At 43.0% G+C, this 7,733-nt stretch overlaps 1 protein-coding gene across 1 annotated transcript in view; it reads left to right on the top strand.

Annotated features, from left to right (window-relative positions):
• Positions 1 to 6,297: 6,297 nt before the first annotated feature.
• The window catches only part of BBOX1 (gamma-butyrobetaine hydroxylase 1), a 48,862-nt gene continuing 47,426 nt past the window's right edge, over positions 6,298 to 7,733 (top strand). The window contains exon 1 of the mRNA XM_084288244.1: positions 6,298 to 6,387. The gene's annotated coding sequence lies outside the window, so the exon portion shown is untranslated. The remainder of the gene's footprint in view (positions 6,388 to 7,733) is intronic.

Genomic DNA, 7,733 nt, shown 5'->3' with positions numbered 1-7,733 from the left:
TCAAAATAGGTGCCACTTCTTCAATTTATTGAAGAGTTGATGGCATTGAAGAGCAGATTACAATGTTTACTGAAAAAAAAATAAATCAATCAATTAATGTAAATGGAGCAGAAGGTAACAGTAATAGAGGGCTTACTTAGTACTTCAGTTTTATTTGACATTTGGCCAGTGATTTAATGCATTAAGAGTTAAAGTGAGTCATCAAGAGACAAGACTTTACTCCTCTCTCCCGGTAGCTTACTTCTGCAGTCCGTGCTCTGCTGTAGGTAGTCTCATGTCTACCAATACATGCGATGAGATGAAGATGTTCAAAGTGTAACTGTGGAGCAAACTGCTGTCTCACGTGAGCACTAATAAAACTTTGGGAAAGGAAGGGCTGTGCTTGCAAATGGCAGCATTTGAAAGCAACAACACCTGTGACAAGTTGGTGGCTAGGAATGTGGGGTGGTGGTATGAACTGTGGCTTTCTAAATTGAAATTTCCAAAGTTTCACAGGTTGACCTACCCAGCACTGTTCTGAGAAAAAGAGAAGTCAAAGGAAGCTTTCAAAAACATGGTAAGCCTTGCAAAGATCCCGCATGTGCCAAATTTGATGGATGAATCGTCTGCAGTGAAATTGTTGCTCTTGTATGTTGTCATGTGCACAGGTGTGTACCTCAGAAGCAAAAAACATACTTGTTTCAGGCAAAAAAAAAAGGCAACATGGTGATCTATAGACACAGCATCAACTGCGGTTATGATCTTGCCTTGAAAAGTTTTAGTGTGTGGAGAAATCCCATTAGGTGTGCCTGTTGCTGTTGTGTAGTTACTGCTTTAGATGGGCTTCATGTTACTTCAACAGCTTCTTGCTTGTGCTTATCAGATATCACATTTGCTATTGATAAAGGAGTTTTCGGTGTTGTTGGCTGAAGTGTAATTGTCAGACAATATTCCTGAAATAGTCCTGTACGTTTAAAATCTGTCTGGCATTCTTCTTTCTGCTATGATGTATTTGTGCTTACAGCCAATTGGGAAATTTATATCCTATTACTTCGCTTTTTGGCTAGCCACTAGCCAAAAATTGAACAATTTGTGGGTCCATATTTCATTGCTGAAGTATATGAAACTGGCAAAAATACTAACCCAACTATATATTCTTTAAAAAAAAAGCTTTTACTAGAATACATATATAAAAAAAGACTATAACTCTGTGATTATTTTATTTTCTTCATAAAGTTGTCATCCTGCCTACATGATCAGTTTACAACTGGAAAAGGCACAATTTAATGACTAATTCTGTAACAAGAAAAACATATGGTCTCCATAATCATTACATTTTTAATGATGTGGCTTGGAAAGAGTCATTCATGGCTTGTGGAGTCATTCGTCCTCAAGAACTGCCTTACCTTGGGGAGGTATCGCTGACCGTCTCCAACATACCATTCATATTCTTTCATAAGAAAAGACGATGCCAAACGTATCGTATTTTCTCAGATGACAGCCTTGCTTAGGCTGCGTGAATACCTCTTCTGAAGACTTAGAAACTCTCTATGAAACAGCAATTGTTCATTTCTGAACTTTCTTTGGGGAAAGAAGTTGTCCCTGGAGAAGGTTGGCTTAGGGGGCGATTCACTATCCAGTGCCAGATAATCAGCAAGTGCAGGATGACTGAAAAAGCTATGTGCTCGCATCACATTTTCCACACTTTTTCCATGCTGCAAACATTTCACTGCAAAAGCAGTTACCAACATAAATTATTTTTACTGTAAATAATAGAGACTTTGCTATATACAGATTGTCCAAATTGCAAAATATTTTTTTTTCCTCCTGTCTACTTATCATCTCTTCTCAAAAATAATGTGACCAGGATTTTCAGTTTAGAGTTAGGTCCAAGGGAGTTACTTCAGTGGGCCATGAATAAGCCTTTGGTCTTAGGTTCTCAGCTATTTGACTTAAATTTATCTTACTATGCCTTTACCTGGGTAATGATAAAGAAAAATCCTCCCCATACACTTTCTTTGTTGACCGCTCTTGTGTTATTCCAAAACAACCAAGTTTTAACAACAGGCTTTGTCCTTTTTTTTTATGAATATGACTTTGTTTCTAATTTAATGTGATTTAACAGTGATTTGTATTAAAATTCACAGTAATATGAATGAATATTTTAAATAACCTGCAAATTATTTTTCTACTTTGGTACGTCCTTACAAAGTATTTGCAAAGCTTTTTAACTCCTGATTCTAACAAGCACAACAAAGTATGAACTCATTGGTAATTGGGACAACACAGAAGTGAGGACACTTACGTTTGGAATTTTACATAATACCCTGTATAGCCTCTAATTTAAGAGTAACCCTAGGTAGATCTCAGTGAATAAACAAGATGTCAACTATCTTTGTTTGTCCTGTGGATTCTGTTCAGGATTTCATTAGAGTCAAAGGACTGCTTTTCTGTTTTTCATATTTCTCTGAATTAGAATCAGAGTGAGTGTGCTTTCCCTGTCCATGGAGATGCCAGGCACCTCAGAACGGGCTACATCATGAGGAATGAACCAGCGAAGTACGTAACAGTACAAATAACTTCCAGAGGAGACACTTCTGTCCCCAAAGCAAGACCTGGCTCCAGCTCTTCACTTCTCTCCTGTGTGACTACTGTCCTGGTCCCTCACCTCTGCAACTCACAGGCACTCTCCCACCCTCATAGCTCTCTAGGTGCTAACCTGTCCTTGTCCAGTCTGACCTAACCTTCTAAGAAAAGCTTTGTCTTGCTCGTAAGAATCTGAGATGCAGTTTTCTCCCTATGGTCATGATTTCCTGGCCTAGTCACTCCACGCTCTTTCTGTGCACAAATACGAGTGCAGGGGGATAAACCTGCCCACGTGCATCAAGAATGAACTGCAGTTCACCCTCTGTTCATTTACTCTAGAAGCTAATTTGTGACCAGGGCCAGTTTTTGTTTCTGACGTTTTTATTTTTGTGGCAATTAGGGATTTCAAAAGGCCAGGCAGGCATCCCCCTGTGCTACATATATATTGATTTATAGCTCCTACCCTCATGACCTTTCTGTTGTGTCTGGTTCCACAGCCATGTGCAGGCTGAGTGGTATTTACTTACTTACATAGTCTTACTGAATTTAATGCGAGTTCTTCTATGTTTCTAAGCTCCACTTCAGCCTGCCCTGCTGCACAGAGGCGCTTGTGAGAGAGTTAATGCCTGAGCACCGATACCCTTGGGCTGCTGCTGCTGCCTGTGTCCTCCTGCACATGTCCCAGGCTCCTGCTGCTGCTTGCCTCTGCTGGGGCTTTTCTACCGTGGCCTTCCTGCTCCTGAAGACTTCCCGTGACGTCTCAGGCCTGCTCCGAGTTGCTCCTTGCATCTCCTCAGCACATGTGCAGAGCTGAAGCTGACAGGACCACAAAAGCCATTGTTAAAGTCGGTAGGTCTCACTCAGCTGGGAACACAGGTCTAGTTTTAGGCTTTTACTGTTGTGTCAGGGTAACGTATTCATTGGGCAAAAATTGGGGTTTGCTTTCTAAGGACATGCTGCTTCTTATGCTGTTTGCACGTTAGCCTGTGACTATGTTTTGCAATACCCATTACCTCCTAATTGCTGCCAACCTTAAATTTATTTGGCACTAACTTACTGCATAGCCTAGTAGTCATATGGAAACCAACAGCGTTACCCCCCGCATCATAGCTCCCCATATGAATGATAGAGGCAGAGTAAAACCCAAAGGGGTAAGTAAACTAATCTTGTACTACAGGATTCTGTAAAATGATATTGTGACGGGAAAAAGACACGTAAATGTACTGCAAAATAAATAAGCTCCAGATTTTCACTGCATAGTACTTCTGACACACTTCTTTTAAAAATCTTTGTTTTATAGATACTCAGCAAATAAAAGCACAACACTAATGAGTCATATTTTGCTGACTTATTATGTAATCTTGAAGGCAGTTTGTTTTTATTTCCACTGGATAGGATACTTTTCCACTTAGATATTATGTAACACTCCTTATAAAAATAGAGACCTGGTCTTGCAAACACCTTGGAGTGTTCCTGTTACAGAATGAGGCTTATGACCATTTCAGTTCTCACACCCTCCTTATTATGCTTATAATATCTCAAAACATTCCCCTTCTGGCTTGAAAAATTTGCCATTCTTGGTTTTGATCTAAAATACTTCTGTTACTATGTAAAAATAAGAACATTTACAAGATTAATTATAAGCATACAAAATATAAAATGTTTTTTATCAGCCAGTATGCATTTAATAGGGTTATAAAAGACAACATTGGTTATAAAAGACAACAAAGAAGAAAAAATACTTGAGAAACATAGTGTTAACGAAATAGGTGGTAAGGCCAACAGCACGGAGTCAGCACATCAAAAACCACGGCTTCTGGAGCTACAGTCTACATTCTGCACGAGCAGGATGCCCTTTCCTAAGTGCTAGTACTTGCAGATTGGTGATTGACGCAGGGAAAGAGGTACATACTCTTACAACATTTATAAAATATCTGCAGGTATGGAATTCTCTGGGTTTTGTTTGTTTTGTCTTAATAGAGAGGCATGACAATTCTGGAATAAATAACTAAAGAATTTTTAAAAAAATATATATGAAACGTGCCCAACTATCTGCCAGATGTCCAACGTACTAAATCCTAAAAATCATTTAGAATTTTCAACCTCCTAGTTTCAAATAGCATGATCTAAATGGTAGCAAAAATAAAAGGGTATACATTAGAAACTCATTAAAAAAAAAAAAAAAAAAAAAAAAAAAAAAAAAAAGCAGGAAGACAGCCAAGACAACCAAGAATGTGTGTGTTCCTTAGAGAAAAATGGGAGAAAAGTAAGGCAAGGATGTGAAAGAAAGGTGGAAAATGGATTTGGGCACTAATTTTAAAGCAAGTAAACCTACCACTGTTGCCTTAAAATAAAGGAACACATCCAATGAGCTCCATGCGTTAAAGCACTGCTTTGGCACGTGAAGATTTTTTTATTGAAGATGTTGAATGATAACTACCAACAAAAATATTTAATTTCCTATAAGTTGCAGACGTCTTAGCCTTTTTAACTCCCAAAATGCTGAGAGAGACAGTCTCTAAACAGTCATTTAATACTTGTGTGTATGCTTATTTCCATCCAACTAGCCAACGTTTCATCTTTGTGAATGTACTGCTGTCTGCTTAGACAACCTTTGTGTCGAAGGTTTTCCCTGCATGGGTTATACCGAGGCACCAGCACTTTTCTAGGTGCTTTGCACACCACAGCAGGGACACCGAGTACCCAGGGGGACCAGTATGTCTGGCATAGCTGGTGGAAAGCTTCGCTGTGCCCCTCGCAAGGAATTGCTCATTACCCAAGACAGTAAAGGTTTTTCTTTTCCTTTTTAGTTCAGACACACAGCCAACTTGTGCCCGCTGAAGGTGGTGAGGATCCTGGTCCAGTACAAGATGAAAACTTGAAAACCAGCATGGGACTCCCCATCTGAAAGCCGAGTAGGTGCTGTATCCCACTGCTGGGACACAGCAACACGTGAGCATTATTTCTGTCTCTTAGAACCTCCCTCCCTTCAGCCACACGAAACACACTGTGCAAATAAATACTGCACTGATGTATTTACCATCCAGAAGGCATGTGGCACTAAATAATGAGGATATGTAATTGCTATTTTGAAATCTATTCCCGGGAAGTTCATCTGCCTGGAGCTTACTGCTCACAAGATTTGCCTGGCTCTCAAATCACCTGCACCATCAGCTCAGAGGGTACAGGCAAGGCCGCTCCATCTGTAACAGTGGGGACTTTATGCCACAGCATAGGCAGTGTTTGGCCACAGGCCCAGCAGTCTTGCTAAGGAGCATTTTTCATATTTGGTGATATTTACTGTAGTTTAGATCTGGCATAAAGAGCCCAGGGTGTTGATGTGTATTTTTGTTGTTTGTTTTTCTCCTTTTGCTTCTAAGGGCACACAGCTCATCACACCTGGTGAGGACAGCAAGGACACCCTCAGGTGTGTTTCCTCCTAGGTCCTTACTTTGTTCCTCTCGTGCAAAGAGGTTTCTTAGCCTGACTTATCCCCCTGTTTATCTCTCCTCCCACCAGGACACTTGAGTTTGCAATGCCTGGGGAGCGTTTGTTGGAAAAGAAGGCTCGGGAAACGACAGCTCTTCCCCGGCTTTCTCCTCGCATCCAGTCCAAAGGCCTTTTTAAACACACCCCGCCTCCCCCAAACACACACCGGGATCCCAGAGACCGCCTTAGGGCCCTGCGTGTCCCCCCCGGAGCCGCCTCCAGGCGCGGGGCCCTCCCCGGGGCCGGGCCTGCCGGAGCCGGGGGGGGCCGGGCCGGGCCCGGGGCCGCTGTGAGGTGCGGGGACCCCTCCTGGCCGCGTCCCTAATCGTGCAGGTACAGCTACGGAGCGTGTCTGACCCCAGCAGGCAGGCAAAAGGGTAGTAGCGGGGCGGGGAGGCTGAATAGGGGGGGGATTTGGGGGAGGACAGCAGCGAGCGTGAGCTGGAGGGCGGGGGGAGGCTGGAAGCACGGCTGTGAGCAGGGAAACCTCTGAGCCTGTGTGCATGGGGCGGTGGGACTCGTAAAAGCTCTTGGTAGCGTTTGTTTTAAGCTGTGAAAGTCCCATGAGTGGTAACAGAGCAGAGTCACGCGTGGTGCCTTCGGGGGTCATGCAGCGGGTAGCCCAGAGACGAGGCAGGCGGAGAGCTGGGGTGCAGAGAGCTCGCCCTGCGTATTTCTGAGCTATTTGCTTTTCAGTTTGACCGTGGTTGTGAGCATCCTGAGAACAACTTCAGGCAAACCAGGCAGTTCTGCTTCTCGTTTAGCGCAGAATGCGATTCCGAGTGTAAAATAGCACCACGTGGGTAAGCGTCAGCCTGGAAAGTTTGAGGGGGAAAGGGGATGAAAACCCCTGGGACTCTTGCTTGTAATTGGGCCTGCATTAGGCTGAGATTAGCATCCTACTTTTATTGTTGGAGGGAAAAAAAAAAAAAAAAAAAAGGAAAAACGTTTAAACAATCGTCAATAAATTGAAAAACTACACTGAAGCTGTTAGCAGAATCCATATGCTATGTGACTGAAGCCATGAAGCATGTTCAAGAGCCTGTTAGAATATGAGATGTGTTTTTCCCCTCTCTGCAGTGGCCTGGCACCAGGCATTGGGATTTGTTTTTCTTTACCAGCAGCTCCCTGCGTGTCTTGGACTCCAAGGTTTTTAAGGCCTAAAGTAGTAATTCTCCAGCATTTAGGACTGTATCTTAGTTATTAAGAAAACAGGAGTGTAACCCCATAGCTACAGCTGTGCCAGTCACTGATCAGGGCTGGAAACTCACAGCTCAGTGACTCTGTTTGCAGATACACCTATCAGTGAGGCTGCGCTGTCTTTGTGCCAGTGAGTGGGAAGGCGGCAGGTAGCTTTTCTGTGGCACTTTTAAGTGAACAATAGCAGGATTTTCTGAAGACATCACTACGAACAGTTCAAAGTTCTTTACCGTCCTGTGGAGAACTCACCTGAATGTCCTGTATGCGCTCAACGTGAAGAAGAATCACTTAGGAGCAGCATGCAGTTTGCAGACACATCCACCAGTCCGTGGATGCCTCTCCTTGCAGCACACTGGAAATAAGCAGAGCCAGCAGGCAGGGCTTGCTCGTTCATGTGGCAGCTAGGGCCTTGCCGGTGCTGTTGGAAGAATATTTTGCCCCAGCTTCACACGCTGTGTCACTCATTGCTCCAGGAGGGA

The sequence above is a fragment of the Netta rufina genome (assembly GCF_964035555.1).
Source record: "Netta rufina genome assembly, chromosome: 5".
In the NCBI taxonomy this organism is placed as follows: Eukaryota; Metazoa; Chordata; class Aves; order Anseriformes; family Anatidae; genus Netta; species Netta rufina.
This window is presented reverse-complemented; position numbering and strand designations above follow the sequence as displayed.